The sequence below is a fragment of the Chlorocebus sabaeus genome, chromosome 12 (assembly GCF_047675955.1).
Source record: "Chlorocebus sabaeus isolate Y175 chromosome 12, mChlSab1.0.hap1, whole genome shotgun sequence".
In the NCBI taxonomy this organism is placed as follows: Eukaryota; Metazoa; Chordata; class Mammalia; order Primates; family Cercopithecidae; genus Chlorocebus; species Chlorocebus sabaeus.
Genome location: NC_132915.1, coordinates 38,422,903 through 38,447,025, shown reverse-complemented (window position 1 = coordinate 38,447,025; position 24,123 = coordinate 38,422,903). Strand labels below are relative to the sequence as shown.

At 35.0% G+C, this 24,123-nt stretch overlaps 1 protein-coding gene across 30 annotated transcripts in view; it reads left to right on the top strand.

Moving 5' to 3' along the window:
* Positions 1-24,123, top strand: part of PTPRD (protein tyrosine phosphatase receptor type D) — a 2,332,079-nt gene that overhangs the window by 1,460,607 nt on the left and 847,349 nt on the right. For 29 of the 30 annotated variants that reach the window (XM_073021577.1, XM_073021575.1, XM_073021576.1 and 26 more), the window contains one exon: positions 1,122-1,181. The gene's annotated coding sequence lies outside the window, so the exon portion shown is untranslated. Of the gene's footprint in view, positions 1-1,121; positions 1,182-6,684; positions 6,793-24,123 lie in introns of those variants that run through there. The other variant, XM_073021573.1, reaches the window with a different exon arrangement.

The following is a 24,123-nucleotide window of genomic DNA, read 5'->3' as shown; positions in this document are numbered from 1 at the left end:
AAAGCTGTGGCTGGAGAATCATGTTATTTTCATCTTTTGGACCTTTCCTCCTTCAGGTCCTTAAGGATTTAACCTATAGGTAAGAAACATAGAATGAGGATCATATATGCAAGATGGTCTTAAGACTGTATTCCATGGTGAGGAATACAGTCACATCTAACTACAAAATGTAGTCTGGCTATGTAACAGGAGGAAAAGGGAAATGTTTTGGTGAACAGCTAGCCACTTTCTCTGACACAGAGTGATGTGATAACGTGTGATAGGGAAGGGTGCAGAGCTTGTTGGAGCATTTAGGAGATTCATCTAACTAAAACTTAGAGGTGGCAGGATGTCAAAAATCTTGCCCCACGAGATGACAACTTCACTGGGAATTGAAGGGGGACTAAGAGTTTAATATGTTAAAAAGAATTGAGAAAAAAAATGTGCTAAACAAAATAAAGCAATTGTGAAAACAAACAATACAAAAATGAATCATTAAGGTAGACTTCAAATCTTATACAAATGATTCTGTTGAGAAATTAAGACATTGTGCCTTATTATATGTCTCAGAGGTGTGAATCTTGTTAAATTAATTATGAAATTCTTAAACATAAATGTAATGCTTATAAGCTGGAATTTTCCGTGCGGATTTGTCCCAGAATGAGTAGGATAGACAAGGATTTGCTTTAGCTTGGCTGCCAAGGTTTAAGTGCTCCCCTTAACAACTTAGGGACATTATTTATTTAAAGACCAAAGGATGGATTTTCTGAAATGTGTTATGTAATTGTAGGAAGGAACAAACCAAGATGTTTATTGGACTTAATGAAACTGATGTTGTAAGAAGGCAATTTAGCCATTTTATGGTGGACATGTTAGTTTCAATTCAACATTTTAAAGAATAGTCAATATTCTGCTTTATAGGCTGTGAACAATAGAGATTTCCATGTTGGTTTTTGGCATTTCACTACTTCAATTAAAGATTGTGTTTCATAAAATTGATACCAGTTTCTCATTAACTAGGTTGCTTTTTCTCCTCTGTCTCAATCCCCACTGAAAAAATGGGGTGCCAGCATATATCTGAAAGATAATGTAGGCATTAAAATATTTTTTAAATAATTGTTCCTTTCTATCTTTATAATTAGGTTTTGAACTTCTTGAGGCCAGGGACTGTGTCTGAGAACACCTACAGTGGCTAACACAAGGTGAGTCCACAACCACATTTTAATCCTTTCCCTTCTTTGGGTCCTAATACTTAGTACAGTAACTGATGTATAGTTTGACTCAATGAATATTGGTTAGAATGGATGGGTGGATAAAATACTCAAACATTTTACTCTGTTCACCTAATATCAAGTTATTCTTTACTATAGATTTTCGTTTATAAATAAAATTATGAAGTATTAATAATAGAATAACTAGGAAATCTGTTAATGAGAGATTTAATTTTCAGTTCTGAATTATATATGATGTTAGGCCTGAACGTGGGGGAAATCTAACAATGGGTTAAAGTTCTGAATTGAAGCAGCAGATGCCTATAGATTTAAATGTTGATTGAATTTAGCTGCTGCTGCTATGAAATTATTAGCCCTTGGCGGTGGCCTCGCCTACCTACTTTGTTTTGGCTCTTCTGGAAGCTACAAAGCTATTTATTGTTAATGAGGGAATAAAGTAAGAAAACAGATTAGTGAGTAGATTAGCGAATTTTTTAAAGTCTAATCTTTGTTAAACAATAACAGGTTGTGATTTAATGCATTCAGTTCTCGCTACCTTGTGACAAAATTTTTGCTATTAACACAGCTTTGTTTTGTTACATATCCATTCTCTAATATAAACATTTCATCTATCATAATAATACCTTTTGTTTAAAATCCTCTGCCAAGTACATTTTTTTCTCACCCATTGCAGTTTAATAGTGTGTTTCTAATCCTACAAAGATAATTCTTTGAAATAAACAATTCCCATCTCCTTTCTCTGAGATATTTGATCTATTGGCTTATTGTTCAGAGACTATTATCTAATAATAAACTTGTGATGAATAATAAGATAAACTTAAATGGTTTAAAATCAATGTTTCTAAATACAAACTTTCTAAATAAAGTCTATGAGGTTTAAAAGTTCCTTAACATGCTCAAATTTCTTATCTGCTAAAATTGTGCCTCCTCAATTTAAAGAAAAGAGGATCACCATCCTATCCCCTGTTGATCTTATTTTGGGGTTGATGTATCTTATGACTCTAAGAAAATGGAAATTATCAGCCTATGGAGAAGGTACACAAAGGTCCTTCAGAAATCACAGTACCATTGAAGTCAAATAAGATGATAACTCAACAAACAAATAAGAGCTAATGAAGATTGTAGTAAATTTATTTCAGGCTTTCAGCCTGTTTCCATGGTGGTTCATCATTGTTCAATTTTATATATTAAGATTAAGTTCACCTTCCCCAAAAAGCTTTCTTGGATACCCCCAGTCAAATTGATGTGTTCTTCTTCTGAATTCCTATGTGTCTTCATTCATGACTCTTACAATACTACTCATTCTGCTTTATGTTTCAGCAATTTGTATAGAATCAGTTTCCATTTTCCAAGCACATTATCTTCCAGTGTTCATTTAAAAACCAGTTGTTTGGGAGTCCAAAGTACTTATTTCCATAGAACTAATGATACAAATGATGTTCCTATTTTCTTTTTAGTTCTATTTCTGTCTGATCTAGTGCTAATAGAAATATTTCAAATATGCTTCCATTAATGACATTGTTTCTTCAAGACAGAACAATTCTATTATAAGGAGCAAATTTCATAGATTCTAGACTTACATTTGCCTGGATTGTCTGCTACTTATTAGCCATTTGATATTAAGCAAACTACACAAATTTGTGTCTGAGATTTCTCATTTGTAAAGTAAAGATAATAAGTATATTTCTGGTGGCTGTGGTGAAGATTAAATGAGTTCATATATGAAAGCTACTTTGGTGAATAGTATTTGACATAGTAGGAGGTATATGAATGTGTCTGTAGATGTAATTATTGTTATTTTTATTAAAATTTAGAGCATCAGGAACCTGTCTGCTCACACATAGGCATGTTTGAAAATGGAAGCAGGCAACACATTTTAGTAGTTCACCTTCTCAAAACAGGATAGATGCTTGAATCATAGAACACAGTCAGAAAAACCATATGTACCTACCTAGAGAAAAGCCTTTTTTATCTACCTGTAGTTTCAAAGTGAGTAAAAATGAAAACAAGATACCATAATCACCTTCATCTCATTGCAAAAATAAAATTAAGGTAAAAATAACAATGATTATTATTGATATCATTTGTTGAGCCCTTAGTATGTGCCAAGCATAAAGGGAATGACTTTCTATGTTATCTTCATATTATCCCATTACAAAAGAAACTGATGGCCAAGGAGGCAAAGGTCTCTCACAGCTAATGAGTTAGAGCAAGAACTCCAACCTAAACCTTTCTGACTTTCAAATTCTATGGTATTTTTACTCTACCAAAGACAGAACTCTGAGCCAAGTCTAAAAGTGCTTTACAAATTAATATTTACATATTCCAATGTCTTTTTTTATGATTTTTGGCACTTAAATCAACCTGGATCTTTTTAGTTCCATCTTCTCCATATTGTCTACAAAAATTTGTAAAACATGTTGTCAAAAACTTGGGTGAAGTTCAATACACTTTATTTAGGGTATTAGATTTCATCAGTATTTCCTAAATTGTCTTTTCCTCCACTTATTTAAGATCACTGGTTAGTGAGCTAGTTGTTATAGGGCATTGCCTGAAAGAAAGAAGAAATTCTTTCCTTTTGTAGTACCTGAGTGTTATACATCAGTCCTAAATGTAGCAATCTAACTATAACACAAAATATTTAACTTTTCACTCTTGCCAAAAAAAAAAAAAAAAAAAAAGCTTTCTTGTTTAATGTATCCTTCATCTCTTAAATATTTTAACATTTATTTTTGATATGCATATTATGTGCAAAAACATTATACATATACTCCATTTACTCCTCACAGAATACCTCTGAGGTCTGTACTTGATCTCCATGTTAGAATGAGGGACCTGAGAACTAGAAAAACAAAATCTCTTCCCACATCACACAAAAATTCAAACCCAGGTGAAACTTCACAGACCTCAATCATTACTTTATTTTGAGACGGTTCCTGATTGAGAGAATAAAAACCATCTAACTAGATGGCAAAAGAATCAGGTTTCCATTATCCTGCCGGTTCCTCCTTAAGTGTCCACGACTGTAAACTTTTTAAAAGGAGGGTGTATGTCTTTTTGCTCATCTTTGTATTTCCCACAATGTCTAAACATTGAAACCTTGGACACTTAATCAATGGCTGATTGAGAATGTTAGAGGGTATTTAAAATACTGTTGATGCTGAATATACTAGTCTACAGCTAATGGTTCATAGCATTTTGCCTTGGGGACATTGACCAAGTTTAGTCAGTTTGGTTAGGGGAGCTGTCTTTGTCATGTAATCATCAGTGTCACTTTTCATAATTGGATCAAGTTAATGCTAGCCAGAAACTGTTAAAATATCTGCATTTGGAAATATGTGGGGTGAACATAACAATACTGTGGGTTCTATAGCCAAATTCTTTGTTTATTTTGGCAAGGGCAATTTAATTTGTTGTAAATAACATTAGATTAAATGCTATGCAGTATCATGTTTTAATATAAGGACCAGTGCCAATGTTATAAATGTTTTCATGTAAGTAGGAGTAGCCTGAAATTTTATTAAATCTTTGAATTTCAACAATTAAGAAAATCAGAAATACTGAGGTTTCTTTAGATGATTTTAAGAATTGTAAAGTTCTGAGTAGCACTAATTTGGAGACATAAACCAGATCTTCTAACTAAGGCATACCATTAAGTGAGCCTGTTTTTAGTTACTTTTAGTAAAGAAGTAATTAGCATTACACATAGCAGGAACATATTCAGGTGTCTAATAGAGATCTTTGATTACAGTATTAATTTGACAATCCCGGGTAAAGAACAAATTAATCTAATTAAGGGAAGGTTAATTGTGTATGCAGACTGTATGGCCAGAAGAAGGAAGCTCAGCAGGATGTTCCCAGAGCATTTCTGCTTGAGTCACATTTGTTCATTCAAGGGTAGTAAAAAAAAAAAACACCTTTACACAATATATACAGCATTTAAAAGAAGGATTTATTGAAATTATTTACTAGCAATTCAGTGTAGAAACAATAATATGTATAATGTAATGACTTGTGTGGAGGTTGACAAAATGCTTTTCAGCTCTAAAAGTCTATAATTGTAATGATTCTTCATAATGAGTAGACGTAGAGTTTGTCAATATGTCTACATGTATATGGTCAGAGAATATTAGAACTAAAATAGGCTGTAAAGACCCTAGGTCACGATTTGTACATGACAGATTTAAACCCAGAGAAGGCAACTGACCCGCCCAAGATAATAAAATATATTTGGTAGTATATCTGTGATTCAAATCATTTTTATTCAGTGTTTAAAACTACACTACCCTTTGATAGAGAGAAGGAAAGAAAGAAGGAGGAAGGGAAGAAAGGAGAGAGAGAAAGAAAAGGAAAGGAAAGGAAGAAAGAAGAGGAGAAGAGGAGAGGAGGAAAGAAAAAGGCAGGCAGGCAGGCAAATTAAGGCAGAAAGACTAAGGGAGGTCACAGTTCAATCTCTTTCTAGTCTACTTCCCTGAAACACACACACACAGTCAGTCACACTCTGAGTAAACTAAACATAAACCTCGCTTTCATTATTGAGTAGCTCTAATTACAAGACAAGTCTTCCTTATATTGATACAAAAGCTACCTGGCTTTTTTCTCCTTAGTCTTCTATTTTCTATGCAAAGCATCTGTAGTTCCTTCACCATTCCTATTATGAGATGGGTTGCAGATGTTTCATCATCTGATCTCTCTTTCCTAGCACATCAAGATAGTATTTCATGTTTCAAATTGATGCCTACAATTAAATACCATGTATCATATAATGTCTGGACACCATCATAACTATGTGGATCTCTTCATCTGGCCACTATACTTTTAGCTTCTAAAATTAACTCCATCTTTTATATGTTTTAAGATGCCCTCATAAAACCACGAAAGTACAAAGCCACTTTTATGTGGACTACTATAAATAGGGGCCTCTTGAGCAGATTTTTAAATTGATTTGGTTATATCAATTATTTTCAAGTCAAGATTGATAGGATTAAGCATTAACAATTTGCTTACCATAATTATTTTTTTGCTCACCATAATGATTTTTAAAAGATCATCGGTTTGGATTGTTTGAATTGCTCAACCATTAGACATAATCATTTTAAAATTAAGTTTGAGTTCATAATGACAAAAAAACAAATTTTAAGGTAGTTATGCTATATACAAGTTTTTAATATATTTTCTAATTATGCAATACATTAATGAGTATAAAGTATAAATCTTTCACACTAGTTTTAGTCAGTACTTATCAGTTCACTTCTAAAACTGGAAGCTAGAAAACAATTAGGGTGGTGATATGGTTAGATTTTGAGTTGCCACCCAAATCTCATCTGGAATTGCAATCCCCATAATCCCCACGTGTCAAGGGAGAGGCCAGGTGGAGGTAACTGAATCATGCGGGCAGTTTCCCCCATGCTGTTTTCTTTTCAGAGTGAGTTCTCATGAGATCTAATGGTTTTATAAGGGGCTGTTTTCCCTTCAGTAGGCACTTCTCCTTACTGCCGCCTTGTGAAGAAAGCACTTTGCTTCCCCTTCACCTTCCACCATGGTTGTAAGTTTCCTGAGACCTCCCCAACCATGCCAAACTGTGAGTCAATTAAACTTCTTTTCTTTATAAATTACCTAGTCTCGAGCAGTTCTTTATAACAGTATGAAAATGAATCAATAAAGGTGGGCATTAGGATATATAGACAGAAAAAACTACTAAGATAGATAGATAGATACTCATAGGACATATTTTGATCATCTAACCATCTAGAATTGAATTCTATTAAGGTCTTTATCAGTTTTGGCTGCTATAACACAATACCACAGCCTGAGTAATTTATAAAGAACAGAAGTTTATTTGACTCATGGTTCTGGAGACTGGGAAATCCAAGATCATGGCACCAGCACCTGGCAAGGGCCTCATCCCATGGCAGAAGGGAAGAAGGTGGAAGTGATTTCATGAGACAGAAAGAGTAAATGGGGACATAACTTATTCTTTCATCAGGAGCCCACGCCCATGATAATTAAACCACTTCTACTATAACAGCATGAATTCATTCATGAGGACAGAGGCCTCATGGCTTACTCACCTCTTTAAAGCCCCACCTCCCAACACCATTACATTAGCAATTAGGTTTCAACATGAGTTTTAATGGAAACATTCAAATCATAGCAATTAACATAGGTCTATTTTTAAATATCTCTCATCTTAGTTTAATAATCAAGTTGGAAACTACATAATAAATGGACAAGAAGGAAGAAAAGTGCCAAAGTAAAGAAGATTAGGAAAAACTGAATGGTTTTTAAGCCTGCATAGAACTATAGATAGAGGCTGACTTCTAATTCCTCCTAAGAGTGACCTTAATGGTCAAATCATCAATGATTATGTTCATGAAAAGTTAGATGCCTCTTTCTAGAAATAAATGACCAAATAAATAAGCTGAATAATTTCAATCACATTCAATTATAGGTGGCAGAGTGTAGAACCAGAACAATTAGACCAGCAAGCTGACAACCTTCTTAAATTTCAAGCCCTTAAGTTTATCTGCTCTTCAACTATTTTTCTACTTAAAAGTTGTGGAAAGATGAAGGATGAAATATCAGAGTAGCAATCTGAGATTGCTCAATTATTACATTTTTGGTGCTTGGTAGCTGCACATTTGTTATCCCAAGGGAAGGAGTTGCAGACTCAGCTATAGAAGATTACCTAGAAGTTGAGTTCAAGAATGATATATAAAAAACGTGTTTCTTTTTTTTTTTTTTTCAGGCCTACAGATTTGGGGCATTAAGTTATACGTATTGCATATGGCTCTGCATTTATAATATGATTTTTGCTAGTCGGTGACCCATTTTCCACATACTCAATGGTGTGAGGATGGGGGTACCTAGACTGTGCTGACCATGGGGAGAGGTACTTGGCCAGTAGAAATATGGAGTAATACAATAAGGTCAAACAAAGAAGAGTCTTCCTGAAAACAAATAGTAAGCATATTTTTGAGTCCTAAGTTTAAAAGAATTGTTAAAACTATCTTTTTTTATTTATTTTTTTTTTGAGACAGAGTCTCGCTCTATTGCCCAGGCTGGAGTGCAGTAGCGCAATCTCAACTCACTCATTATTACAGAGGTTTAATTGCCTAGAAAATATATGTCTGTGGAATCTCTCATTCTCTGAGGCATTTGCAATTCTTTTTAAGGTGAAATTGTGCATAGGCTAACATAAGAGCATGCAGGTAGGAGCCAAAGTAATATTGGGATACAGTGTTGAACAAGAACACATTAGAGTAGGGGAGTCCAATGGTGAAGAGAAACAGGCAAAGTATCAGGTATATTAAATAGTGATGAGCAGAGGTGAGATTTAAAATAGAGTCATGCTTTCTATGACAATGTTTAGGTCAACCATGGACTGCATATACAACGGTAGTCCTGTAAGAGTATAATAGCATTTTTTTTTACTGTACCTTTGCTATGTTTAGATACACACATACCATTGTATTACCATGGTGTACAGTATTCAACACAACAGCATGCTTTACAGGTTTGTTGTCTAGGAGTAATAGGCTATACCATATAGCCTAGGCGTGTAGTAGGCTATACCATATGGCTACACTGGTAGGCTATAATATTAGTAAGTTTTTGGAAGGACACTCTATGATGTTCGCACAATGATGTAATCACCTAACAACACATTTACCAGAATGTATCCCCAGTGTTAAGCAACCCATGACTCAACCAGTACAAATGGATACCAACCCATTGGAATAGACACCCAGCTACACAGAAAGGAAGTTCGTTTTACTCGCTGAATACCAGACTTGAAATCAGCACTATTAGGAAAAAATAAAGTAGGGAAATAAAATTCAAGTATTGGGTAAGGAGAATATTCAAATTTTGAAGTGAGTAGGTGACTTTTGAGTCAAACTCTGAAGAAAGTAAGGAGTGAGTCATGTAGATATTAGGCGGAAAACATTCTAGATAAGGAAAGAGCAGGTGCAAAGACCCTAAGGAGGGAGCTTACCTAAAGCGAGGAATAGAAGGGCTCACGTGTCTGGAGTGAAAGTCTGAGGAGAGGAGGAAACGATGACTGAGAAATTAACGAAGGCCATGTTAGCTCCTGGTAAGAACTTTGGCTTTCATTCTGAGTGAGATGATCTCTCACTGAATATTTTGAACCAAAGATGATCTTTCGCTGAATATTTTGGACATGATCGAATTTGTTTTTTAAGAGAATCATTTAGGCTTGAGTTAGAACTGAATAAATGGGGCAAAAACAGTGCCAGGTGCAGGATAAAGGCTGTTGGAATAATGCTGGCAAGCAGTGGATAAGATGATGGCTTTGGGAGTGGGAGAAATGGTTAAATTCTAGATAGGCATTGCTTAGAGCTACCTGGATGTGCAGATCAACCAGATGGGTGTTACAAAGGAGAGGGGTCAAGAATGACACAGACTAAAAGAACCAAGTGTCATCTATATGCCAAAACCTTTGCCAGTGCCTACGGAACATACAGAAGAATAAGAAGACATAGCACAACTATCATGAATAATTCCATTAAATAAACAATTATAGGAGAGTGCAAATATTTCCAAAACCTGGGAAATACAGAGCCCTAGATAATGGTGCTTAATCTCTTCCAAATGGGCAAGGGATCACTTCTCCAGATAATGAAAGTGAGTAAAGGGTTAATCAGATTTAATTAGGTAAAGAGAGGAGGTAGAGAAGAGATTAAAATAGTTATATTTATACATGCTGGGATCCCAAACATTTTACTTTACTACTATCTCATTGTTGACTTTATTACTATGTTTTTTTTAGGGAAAGTACATTTTGCCACTGAAAGGAAATTGATTCAAAGCCTATATTCTTATACATTCCCTTTTCGACAGATATTCATGCAGCACTCATTTTGTGTTAGGGTCTCTGTGCTGAGTGGAGAGGAATTTACTAGGATGAATTATATTTGTAGCCTTTCCAAAATAAGCTAAGATTATAATTAGCTCACTTAGAGAATACTTAGTATACTAAGATATGCAGTAATTTATTCAAATCACTGGTACACTGGATTTGTAATACCATGTATGCTGTGAGTTTCTTGAATTACTAACTACTCAACAGATTACCTTAAAGACATGCTTCCTATTTCGGTCCTCCCTCTATAATATCCTTAGCATCTATCATAAACAGCCTAGCTTATAATAATACTCGTTAAATAATGATTATGTCCTTCCAAATTTTAACCTTATTTTTGCTGCAGATCATTGAGACAGTTATGAAGAATTAATATATCTTTATATTTTGTGGAGATTTATTCTATGAACTTTCGTTATAGAATTCATACCAAGAGGCTCTTACATCATTGCTACCCTTAAGGATTTTTCATATATATAAAATAATCATGAATAATATTAAACTTAGTGCCACTTATAGAAGAGTAGTTCTTCCCTCATCAATATGTCTACCTGCAGTCTCTCTTCTCTTATAGAAAATACTCCCATAGAATTCTAATTCCTATCAACATATTTGACCTTGTGACTGCTTTCCCCATATTCATGATCATTTCCTCAAAACTTTCGATTTATGACAATCGTCTATACATTTGATGTCAGTGCTTTAAAAGTTAAGACCCCTTCAATTACTTCCCTCATTTTTTCATGCTCTTTCTCTTTACTTGAAGAAGAAAATCTCTTTTTTCAAACCAAGTATAATTTTGTCCACATTGAAAAGAAAGACCAATAATGGTTATAAATATAATCTAATTACACTTACATATAATATAATCTTATAATCAGAGATACTCCATCCCATACCAGTTTTCCCTTCACATTTTACAGAGAAAATGAGTTGATCTGGCAACAAACAAACTCACAGTTATAGATCTGTGAAAGTTATTAACCTCTCTATGCCCCATTTAGCTTTTCCCATTCCACAAGAATCAGTGATAAGCACACTCAACCCTTTTATGTTCTTCCTTAACACAGAGAGTTAACAAGAAACCAGCCTTTCTTGTTTAGACTTTCAATTTGTAATGTTTCTATTATTCTGAGAACGTGGTACTGCTGCCCTGGTGGTACCACAATGTGGCAGGTGTTTCTTAAGCTCTCCTGGACAGCTGGGCCTATGATGTAGACGAGCCTATAACCCACGTTAAGTTTCACTTCGTTTGAAAGCACCACAGTCACCACACTTGCATCTGGACTTAATTCCGCAGATCCTGAGGCTGGCTCATTATCATTCTGGACCATCTTGCTTCCCTCCTACTCTCATTCTCCAGTCAATTGTTTTAAGACTGTTTTGGAAGTCGAGTTGAGAAATGATGCATTCTTGACTTACTGTCTTCCTACTTGTTTCTCTAGGTTGGATTGATCAATAAGCACATATTCATTAAATTTAGCGCATTCCTTTTTGTCAAATCATCGTTTCAAAGGTTTCTGTTTTCTGAGCACCCACTTAACCACAGCAGAGAAACAGTGAAACTGCTTGTTGCCTTCCATTGAAAATTAGACTTTGGCCTCAAGACAAACTGCCCGGGCCAGCACTAATATAATTCACAACTGGAAGGAGACAATCAATTAATCAATACTATAATTTGGAACTGACCAAGGTAGTAATACTCACAGCTATTAGACTCAACTGACTGACACCATTTAGGATTAATGAGGTAGCAAAAGCTGGAAAACCAAAGATTCATTTAAGAACTTTTTCCCTAAAATCAAACCACCCAATCTATTTTGTTATTTTTATTTCTATTCAGTGATGCCACAGTGAAATCTAACATAAGCACAAATTTGAAGGATAAAGAACCTTACCCATCACAGTGATTTTGAACAAGAACTCTGATGAACATTTTAGGGATGGGGTTCAGAAAAATAATTCAGCTTAGTGTTAGATTCTTCTGAGAAATCTAAACACAGTGATCTAAAATTGCTTCTCTGGTGTTATTTTCACATCCTTTGATCCAATTTTGTAATCACAGATTGGGATATTTATCGTTTGGATAAATAGCCACCTTTTAAGTCAAAATGAAAAAATACAAAAGATCTGTGGTGCTTGCAAAATGACAAATATCAACCCCTTCCAATCCCTTATGGCAGAGCCATCAAATCTTGCAGTTCCAGGATAGGAGAGGACTTTTCCTAAAGCTGTTGGCTCAGTATGTATAATGAAACATCATTAAGCTTACCAGGAAGTTAGTGTCTTTGTTGTTGCTGCTATTGATGTTGTTTTAGTTTTCTTTGGATTGGGCACAACTATGCTCTGAGTCCTCAGACTACAGATGCCTTTTTAGAATGTGTTTAACCTGAAATTTTCAAAATCAGCCCAGAGGCATTAAACATGGTAGTAAATTTTTGTTTTCCAACCAGAAAGCAAAATACAGAAGAATCTCTTTTAACTTTGGCAAAAACAGAAAGAAGGAATAACAAAGCTGCCCAGGTGTATCACCACATATGTAAGGGGTATGATTTGAGTGGCAACATAATGAAGTCTATGTAAAGAGACTTTCTTTATAACCAGGGCCTACCTCATTTTTTAATCGGAAAATTTAGTATCAGATTTTCTCACTTTAATCTCCTAACTTTAGCATGGCAAACTGAAGAAAAGTACTTGGAATATAATTCTCGGATTTATATTTTCTTTCCAAATACTTGCTGTCTATTCATTATCAAAAGGTCTTTGAAAATGTAAAAGTCCTCTTAGCATTGAAACAGAAACATTGAGTAGGAACTTTAGTGTGGGATAGAATTGGTTAGGAGTCAAGACAGAGATTTTCGTAGTATGACCTTTATATATATATTACCTGTGGTGGTTTCTGAATTATATAAAGTGAAATAAAACTTTAGAAATATCATAAAAGTTTTTATGAGAAAAGTTAAAGCCAAAAAGAGCCTCTATAAGATTTGCTAAGCAAACAGTATGTTAGATAAGATGGGAGTGTTCAATTAGAAGGCTAACATAATTTTATGCAAATTGGTTTCCACTGATTAAAAAATTTGTATAGACATTTTGTAGCACCCACTGGTTATTTCTACAACAGAAGCACGTATTCTACGTAAATGAAATCTCATGAGATAAAAAGTGTATATCCAAATTTTTTTTTATTATACAAAGACAGGACAGCATTAATTTTCATTCGACTTCACTACAAAAAAAAATAAACAAATATAAATAATTTTTAAAAAATCTAAAAGATAGTACTTAATGCTTTTAACAGGTAAATGATTTAAGGTCATATTCAAATTTACCCTGTAACAAATAGACTGCTTTCTTCCTCTCAGAAAATAAAGTATGAAGTTAAAAATTGAATTAATATTATTTTTATTTGTTGGGGTTTTTTTTTTTTTCATTAAAAACATCAACTAGTGCTTCTAAAGCTTACAAAGTTAGAGAACAAATAATGTGGTGGTGTCTCAAAACAAGACAATAAAATAGTCAAGTCAGTGCAAAAAAAAAATCATTTTTAAAATATAAGTTTTGCTGCTTACTTGTTATTTATTTATATTCAACTGTATTTTAAACAAAAGACACTTTGAGACAACCTGCAAAATGTATATAACACCATGGGATATTTTAATTTCAGTTTTATGCCACTGTATTTCAAAAAGAAATTAGGGTAGCTTTGAAGATGCATGCAATATACTAAAGTAAAATAAATTTAAAATTGCTAAAAAATATATGGAAAAGGCAATAAAAATGAAACAAGGTTAAAAAGGCAAGATAAAAAAATGGATAAATGTTAAAAAAGTAAATTGAAGTTAGGCAACATAGTCACAGTGGTATTTTGTAAAGGATATTGTGTCAATCTAAACTGTCTAGAAGAAGGGTAAGTAACCTTTTACTGTAAAGGGCCATATCAGAAATACTTTAGACCTTGTGGCCTACACAAACTCTTTGGCAACTAGTGAGTTCTGCCATTTTAGCAAGAAAAGAATCGTGTTGGTTAGGAGTCAAAACATAATGAATAGGCATACAAAACATAAATGAATAGGCATAGCTGTGTTCCAATAAAACTTTATTTAGAAAAGAGGCAGTGGACCAGATTGAGCCCATAGGCGGTAGTTTGCCGAACCTTCTTCAGAATAAAGCAAAGGTGGAAAAAAAAAATCAGTTATCTGATTTTAAGATAAAAATCTACTCCACAGAAGGACTCCACAGAAAGATAGCTTTTCGTGGCATGTGAGAGGGAGCTTTCTAAGGATGATCAGACAGTGGGCGTTGTCAGTTGCAATGTCTCTCCAGTAAATAAAATAGCATGTTTCATGCAATGGCTGTAAAACGAGTTTAAAATTCAGGATAAAATTTAATTTTGCTTTTTTGTGGATGAAAACAATGAACTGTTCTCCTTATGTATTTCAGACAGAGTTTTGCTCTTGTTGCCTAGGTTGGAGTGTAATGGCGTGATCGTGGCTGACCACAACCTCCACCTCCCTGACCCAAGCAATTCTTGTGCCTCAGCCTCCCAAGTAGCTGGGATTACAGGCATGCACCACCATGCCTGGCTAATTTTTGTATTTTTAGTAGAGACAGGGTTTCTCCATGTTTGTCAGGCTGGTCTCGAACTCCCAATCTCAGGTGATCCACCCACTTGGGTCTCCCAAAGTGCTAAGATTACAGGTGTGAGCCACCATGCCCAGCCCTCCTTATTTTTTAATGGGATATTATAGCAGTAATATTTTATGTTTTGGAATCATTTTTATTCCAAAGTTGGCTGTGCTTCTTATTTTGTCATCATTAGTAAATAGAAAAATGGCACACACACACATATACACACACACACACACCCCATATAGCATGTGAAGCAATACACCATCTTGCATTGCATTTAAAAAAACAAGAAGCACATCAGTGTTAAGAAATGGAAGAGCATTACTATGGTAATTGTGAGGAGAAAAAAAAATGCAATCTGATAGGAATGATGGGCATTTAAAGAAATATAATACAATTAAGTTTATGATATGAGGAGACATAGTTCTGATTTGGGCTCCCTGGTTTTGAATATCAGGTCCACTATTTGTCAACAGTGTGACCTTTAGCATATTCTTTGACCTCTCTGGGCTTTGGTTTCTTTTCTCACTGAGTTGAAATGATTAAGTAAGATAAGACTTAGTACTGTGCACATAGTACTTAATACTTACTTAACTCAGCTAGAGTGTATGTTGCAAAGTGAGGTTCTGAGTTGTTATGAAAGTTTTCAAAAATAGGTGGTGACTTTGGTCCAGCTATATGACTCTTATAACTATAGGTAGTCTTAAACCTCTTACAACTATAGGTAGGTTTTCTTTTTGTTTGGGGGCAGTTTTGGAAGGAGGGGTTTTGAAGAAGATTTCTCTTGGGGAGAAGTATTTTGTGAATGCCTTCCTTCTCCAACATACATACAAACTCCAAGGAGTTTTTAAGAAGACCGGTGAGGGAGCATAATCTGTGTGCTTTCGAAATACAGGTTGTAGTGAACTAATATCTGAGCTAAGCCTAAGAAGTCTACAAGCAAGAAACTGGCTAACGTGGTCTGTGGCAGCAGAGGCGAGGGCTGATTTGAGGATGTTAATGGCATCTCCAGGTTTTGTAGGGATGGTGATTCATAAGCATTTCCTTGGGACCGCTTTTGAGCCACACAGGAGAGGAATATGCAGTTAGGTGGTCTTAAACTTTCCATGCAGGTCAGCTAGGGGAATGAGATGACCTTAACAGAAAGTAGAGACCAATTGCTAGGAGCCTAGAGGCTGCGGAAGAGAGCTCTCTGTGGATGGAGTAGAAGGAGTTTCTCCCAAAATTCCAGGAATAAACACAAGAGAGTCAGTTTCTGGACATCCACCAAGTCCAGAGAGTACAGGAATATATTATCTCCAAAGATTCAGCTAAGCAATATCTTTTTGTTTCTCTCAACTCCCCTCTATTCCTACTATTACAACATTGAAAGGATCAGAAACCATAGTAAGGTGGATGGAGAAGAAGTGATTCAACTTAAAAAAAAATCAAATCCAGAATCTTGACATATTCATGAGCTGAGGCATTTCAATTAGTGGATTGAAACTATGTTTTGTGAGTTAAAGTCACCACAGGCTTTTTAATACCTAAATAGGGACAGAGAATTGTATATAACTGAATTTATATTCAGGGACAGGATAAGAGCTAGACACCATGAAAAAAATTAAAAGGGTGATACACTTACAGGGAAAAGGCTGGTTTGTGATTATAGTTGGTTGTTTTATGATTACATTTTATAGTTTGTACTCATTCAGCATTACATATGTTTCCTATATCTGTGTCTTTATATCTACATCTGTATCTTTCAATATACATTGAAATCAAGTTTAGGCTTCAAGGATCAAGAAGACATCCTTTAATATCACATGTTGACTATTGGTTATTGACTTTTAACTTATCTCCTTGTTAATATGTGACCCCCCCATGAAATGTTCACGTTACTATCTCAGTAGGTTATTTTAATATGTACAGAGTCATAGTTTACATCCTTGAAATTATTAGTGGTCCCACTTTATTTATGAACTAAATTCAAACCTGAATAGTATGATGTACAGACCCTTCACAGCTGGCTCCTTTTTATCTTTCCAATCTTACTAAAATATAGTTTCTATCTATCCCAAACAGCAGTCATTTCCGACTTCTTGCATTTCTGTAAATCAACCAAATGGCTTTGCCGCTCTAATTATGTCTTCACCTATCTTCATCTGCATAGAATACTATTTCTCATCTGACTTTGTTTCTCCAGAGAAGACCTATTCCTCTTTGAAGGCAATGCCTTACATAAAAATTCTTCCTTCTCTCCTCAGAAGTAGGAAGTCCTGACATTCGTATTTTGGTTCCTCACTCACAGTGTGCACACTTATTTCAAACAACAAAAAGACCTTAATGTATTTATCTTTCTATATGTGTATCTTCATTATTAGACCATGGATTCAAAGAACAATTTCTTATTCACATCTATAATCTGAGCATCAAAAATATGTCTTTCAGGTGGATGATGTTCAATAAATGTTTATTGGATAAATTTTTTAAAAAATAAACCAATAAATGTTTATTGGATTTTCTTTTTTCTTTTTCTTTTTTTTTCTTTTTTGAGATAGAGTCTTGCTCTGTCACCCAGGCTAGAGTCCAGTGGCATGATCTCGGCTCACTGCAACCTCTGCCTTCAGGGTTCAAGCAATTCTCCTACCTCAGCCTCCCAAGTAGCTGGGATTACAGGTGTGCACCACACCTGGCTAATTTTTTCTTTTTCTTTTTAAGTAGAGACAGGATTTCAACATGTTGGCCAGGCTGGTTTCGAACTCCTGACCTCAGGAGATCCACCCACCTCAGCCTCCCAAAGTGCTGGGATTACAGGCATGATCCACTGTATCTGGCCTTGGATAAATTTTTTTAAAAAGAAATCAGTCTAGGACTCTGTGTTTTGTCATAATAAATATGTATTGAACACCTCTCAGAGGTAAGGCACTGTGCTAGGCACTGAGAATAAAGAAGGAAAGAGAAGAGATTTTACGCTCTGTAACAGGAAAAACAGACATTTAAACAAGTATGAAAGGCAGTATAATGCTCTCCTACAAGATATCTACATCTTAATTACTGAAACCTGTCAATATGTTAGCTTCTGTGTCAAAAAGTCTTTTGCAGATGTGATTAAATTAAAGATACTGAGATCAGAAGAGTAGCTTGGATTACCCAAGTGGGCCCTATGTAATCACCAAGATCCATACAAGAGAACGAGAGAGGCAGAAAAGTCAATGTGATAAGGCAATGCGAAAATAGAAGCAGAGGTCAGAAGACAGAAAGCTAAAGATGCTACCTACTGGCATTGAAGACTGAGGAAGGGGACACAAGCCAAAGAATACAGGCAGCCTCTAAAAGCTGTAAAAGATAAAGAAATTGATTATCTTCTATATCCTCCAGAAGGAAAATGGCACTGCTAGCCTATTTTAGACTTTTGAGCTCCAGAAGTATAATACATTTGTGTTGTTTTAAGCAAAAATAAAAATTAAAATTGGTGTAATTTGTTACAGAAGAAATAGGAAACTAATATGATTGGCAGCAATAATAAAGCATGATAGGTATTATGATAAGGGAAGTACATAAATGTTGAAATCATTTTTCAGTAGGATTTACTGAAACTAATCCAAAAATTTCAGAAGGGCTTTCTGAGGAAGTGATATGTAACATAAGACTTGAAGGATGAATAGGATCAAATAGAAAAGAGGGGCGCTAAAGTGAATTTGAGAGAAAACAAAAATATGTGAAGGCTTAGACGTGGACGAGAGCAAGTTCTGCTTTGAAAAGCTGATGGGGTTCAGTATATCTGGACAACAAAATTTGAGGATGCTGTCAAGTGTTGAAGCTGCTGAATGTACTGAGGTCAGAACATGGATGGTCGAGTCAGTTATTAAATGTTTAGAGGTTTGATCTTTATCATAAGGGCAGTGGGAAGGCTTTAAAAGATTTTAAGTGGGAGAATCTCATAACCATATTCTCATAGGTGCACTGTAGAGAATAGATTACAGAAGAGAGAGATTGAGGGGGGAAAAAGGCCAATTAGGAAGAGATGGCAAATAATCAGAAAAAAATATAGTATTGACTTGGATCTGGGTGGTGGCTGTAGCAATGAAGAGAAGTATGCAGAAAGCAATTTGACAATAGAAACTAAATTACTTGGTGATTTACTAGATGTGAGAGGTGTCCTGGGTAGATGGTAGTGGCATTTCTGAGATAGAGAACACAAGAGGACAATTAAGTGTGGAAGTGTGGAAGAAAGATAAGGAGATCATGAGTGCATCTTTGGGTGAGTTAGGTTTCAGGGGCCTATGAAACATCCATGTGCAGTGTTTGGTAACCAGCTAAATACCTAGGGAGGGATCCCAGGAAAGATGTCTGTACTGAAGGAAGAGATTTGGGAGTCATCAGTTTACAGTTTTTGAAGCTTTGGGAGTGGACAAACTTACCAAAGGTTTCTTGAATTCATTTAATAAGTCCTAGGGTAAGGTGGAGAAAAAGACTAGAACTGAGCCTTGAAGGTCATCAATATTTTAAGTGAGAGTAGATAAAAAGGAGTGTTCAAAGGAAAATAAAGAGAAGCTGGTGTGGAAAGAGGCACACCAGAAGAGAGTTTGTACCACAGGAGGTAAGAAAATAGAAGGTCCTGAAGAAAAGTTGCCAACAGTATCAAATGTTCCCAAGAAGTTAAGCAAGCTAGCTGAAAAGTATCCACATTTTGCAACATGTAAGCTTGGATAACCTGTGTGACAGCAAGGTTGTTTGCATATTGCAGGAAAAATAATAATGTTGAATGAGTTGAAGAACTTGGGAAAGAAAATATAGATAATGCCTTGAAGAATTTTGACTGTAAAGGGGAAAGGAGAGAAAATAATAGTACTTGCAGAGGTAGTTTAGGTTGAAGGTTGTTTACTTTTTATTTTCTATTTTTTAATGGTGAAAAACCATGCATGGTGAAATTCTAATGAGATCCCTCCAGAAGTGAAGAAAATTCAGATGCAAGCAGGTGGAGGGTGGAGAACTTAGAGTATTTCTAAGGAATCCAGAGAGGAAGGATTTCAGACTGCACATAGATGGTAGATCGATTATGTACATGGAAAGTCAACTTCCTTGTCCCAAAAGGACAAAGGAAAAGATGTATGCTGGTTGTTACTTGGGCAGTGAGAAATCCAGAAGTTTTCCCCCAGTGGCTTTAAGTAATCTTCTGGTTCTGAGGGGGAAGATGGATGAACTGAAGATTTGAGGAGAGTTAGGAAGATGTGAAATAGTATCTGTCAGGAATGGGAATTAAGTTGGGTAATGGAAAGCTAATAGGATTCCCAGGCACTGTTGAGAGCCTGGGTAAGATTAGCAATCATGAATGTGTATTGGCACCAATCTGCCACTTTTTGTGACATTTTGTAGCAGTGTTTAGCAAAGTTTAGCAACTGTGGTGCATGCATAAGAAAAAATCTCACTGTGAGGAATTTTCTAGGCACAAATGGACAAAGGCCAATATGGCATAGAATCGTCAAATATTGGCAAGAAAATAGTTGAAGATCTTCTACATGCTGGGCCTTGATATTTTCGTCTTTGAAAATGCTGAATCCCTTATCATATTATCCTGCTACTCTTTTAGGATTCAAGACAAAAAATCTTAAAATGAAATGCCTTTTAAGGATATACTATATATTAGTGAGCTGAGTCCCATTTCATGAAGGGATGGGAAAATTTAAACATTCTTCCAATTTAAATATATATGTGTAGCTTATAGAGTAAAGTTACCATTACTGTTATGTGTTACAAAGTTTACTATTTAGAGATAAAAGTATAGTATGATACACAAGTATATATGTATTTATCTAAAACACATTTTATATGTATCTATAATTTTGCCACAAATATCAATGTATAGCTGTGTCTTTATCACTAAGAGACATAGGAGAAAAATGTGGAATACCAGTATTCTCATTCAGGAGCCTCCACGAATCTTTAAATGTTTGCTACCCCTGTATTTTATTTTATTTTATTTTATAGTTTCGCTTCTTGAATTTTGTTACATCTCTAGCTTCTCATTTTAATTATAATTAAATTTAAAAATTAAATCTCCATTGCTAAGCTGCCTGGCTTGGAGCCCAAATGAGACCACACTTTCTCTTCTCGGCATCTTGTGATCACTTTAGCAAATTAAATATGAGTAAAAAAAAAAAAAGTGCCCCATATATGAAAAAGAAGAGTTAGATCTCCAATTTTATCTCCTGACCACTAATTCTTTTCTTATTAATATTATCTTTAATTGACAAATCATAATTGACTACACTACAGGGCACTATATGATGTTTTGATATACATATACAATGTGAGATGATCAAATCAAGCTAATTAACACACCTATCACCTCCACTTATCATTTTTTTGGGGTGAGGCATTTGAAATTTAGTTATTCTGAAATATACAATACGTCATGATTGACTATAGTCACCCTGCCGTGCAACAGATCTTAATATATTCCCCCTATCTAACCAAAACTTTGTATCCCTTGACCAACAACACTTCATTCCATCCCACCTGCCACCCCCGCCCCACATCCCAGGCTCTGGTAATCATTGTTTAACTCTCTACTTCTGTGGGATCAACTTTGTTAGATTCTGCATGTAAGTAACGTAAGTGAGGTCATGTGGTATTTGTCTTTCTGTGCCTGGTTTATTTCACTTAGCATAATATCCCTCCAGGTTCATTCGTATTGTTGCCAATGACAGAATTTCCTTCTTTTCAAACCAAATAGTATTTCATTGTGTGTGTGTATACCACATTTGTTTAATCTATTATCTGTTGATGGACACAGATTGATTCCGTATCTTGGCTATTGTGAATAATGCTGCAGTGAACATGAGCATGCAGGTATATTGTTTTAATTCCTTTGAATATATATCCAGAAGTGGGATTGCTGAATCATATGGTAGTTCTATTTTTAGTTTTTTTGAGGAACCTCCATGCCATTTTCTATAATGGCAGTACTAATTTATATTTCCACCAACAACAGACAAGTGTTCACTTTTCACCACATCCTCACCGACACTTATCTTTCATCTTTTTCATAGAAGCCATTCTAACAGATGCGAGGTGGTATCTCATTTGGTTTTAATTTTCATTACCCTAATGATTAGTGATACTGAGCATTTTTTAAATGTACCTGTTGGCTATTTGTTTGTCTTCTTTTGAAAAATGTGTTTTAAAATCCTTTGCCCATTTTTAATCAGGTTATTTGTTTTCTTGCTATTGAGTTGTTTGAGTTCCTTACATATTTTTGGCTTGTCACATTAATGGTTTGCAAATATTTTCTCCTGTTCTGTGAGCTGTCTCTTCACTTAGTTAATAATTTCCTTTGCTATGCAGAAGATTTTAAGTTTGATACAATCCCATTTGTCTACTTTTTGCTTTTTTTTTTTTTTTTTGGCTTGTGCTTTAGGAATAATATCCACAAAATAATTGCCCAGAACGATGTTGTAGAGCTTTTCCTCTATAAGATTTATAGTTTTTGGCCTTCCATTTAAATCTGTATTCCATATTGAATTAATTTTTATGATGTGAGATAAAGATACGGTGTCATTCTTCTGCATGTGGATAACCAGTTTTCCAACATCACTGATTGAAAAGACTACCCCTTCTCTACGTGTGTTTTTGCCACCTTTGTCAAAAATCAATTGCCCACAAATGACTAGATTTATTTCTGGGCTTTCTCTCTGGTTTCATCGGTTGATGTGTCTGTTTCTATGCCAGTGCCATGAGATTTTTATTACAATCAATTTGTATTTTGAAATCATGAAGCGTGAGACTCCCATTTTATTCTTTTTGCTCAAATGATTTTTGCTGTTAGGGCCTTTTGTAGTTCCATACAAATTTAAGGATTCCAGAGGTTTTTTATCTCTGTGAAAAATGACATTGAATTTTGGTTAGGGATTGTACTGAACCTGTCGATCACTAGAGGTAGTAAGGACATTTTAACAATATCAGTTCTTCCAATCCATGAACACAGGATATTATTCTTTTTATTTGTATTTTCTTTTCTTTCTTTCATCGGTGTTTTCTAGTTTTCAGTATACAGATCTTTCACCTTCATGGTTAAGTTTACACCTACGTATTTTGTTGTTGCCATTATAAATGAGATTGTTTTCTTTAATATTTTTTGGATAGTTCATTATACATATATAGAAACATTACTAATTTGTGGATGTTGATTTTATATCCTGCAACACTGATAAATTTGTTTGAGTTCTAACAGCTTTATGGTGGAGTCTTTAGAATTTCTATACGTAAGATTACGTCTTTAGCAGATAGTCTCTATTTGCTACTTCTCTATTTTGTCTATTCTTCATTTCCTGTTTCACTTCTTCATTTTCTATTAGGTAGTTCTTTTGTTTCTTTCTCTTACCTAACTGCTATGGCTAGGACTTCATACTGTGTTGAAAGGAAGTCGTCAAATTTGACATTCTTGTCTTGTCCCTGATCTTAAAGGAACAGCTTTCAAGTTTTCACCATTGAGTGTGATGTTAGGTTTATCATGCATAGCTTTTTTTGTGTTGAGATACATTCCTTCTATACTTCGTCTATTAGTTTTTACTATGAAAGAGTGTTGAATTTTGTCAAATGCTTTTTCCACATTTTTGGGGGATGATCATTTGGTTTTTGTTCTTTGTTCAGTTATTGTGCTGTATCAGATTTATTTATTTGCATTACGTTGAACCATACTTGCATCCCAAGGATAAATCCCACTTAATCATGGTAAGTGATTATTTTAATGTGTTGTTAAATTCAGTTTGCTAATATTTTATTGAGGATTTTTGCATCTTTATTCATCTGCAATATTAGCCTGTAATTTTTTCTTTCATAGTATCTTTGTCTGACTTTGATACTGTGGTAATGCTGGCCTTATAAAAGAAAATTACAAGTATTCCCTCCACTTCAGTTTTTCTGACAGGGTTTGAGAAGAAATGTAACTAGTTCTTGTTTATTATTTTTATTTATTTATTTATTTATTTATTTATTTTCAAGACGGTGTCTTGCTCTGTCACCCAGACTGGAGTGTAGTGCTGCGATCTTGGCTCACTGCAACCTCTGCCTCCCGGGTTCAAGCAATTCTCCTGCCTCAGCCTCCTGAGTAACTGGGATTACAGGCACGTGCCACCATGCCCAGATAATTTTTGTATTTTTAGTAGAGATGGAGTTTCAGCATGTTGACCAGACTGATCTCGAACTCCTGACCTTATGATCTGCCCGCCTCAGCGTCCCAAAGTGCTGGCATTACAGGCGTGAGCCACCGCACCCAGACTAGTTCTTCTTTAAATGTTTAGTAGATTGTTGAAGACAGTGTGGCAATTCCTCAAAGACTTAGAAGCAGAAATAACAGTTGTCCAAGCAATCCCAGTACTGGGTATATAGCCAGGAATATAAATAATTCTATTA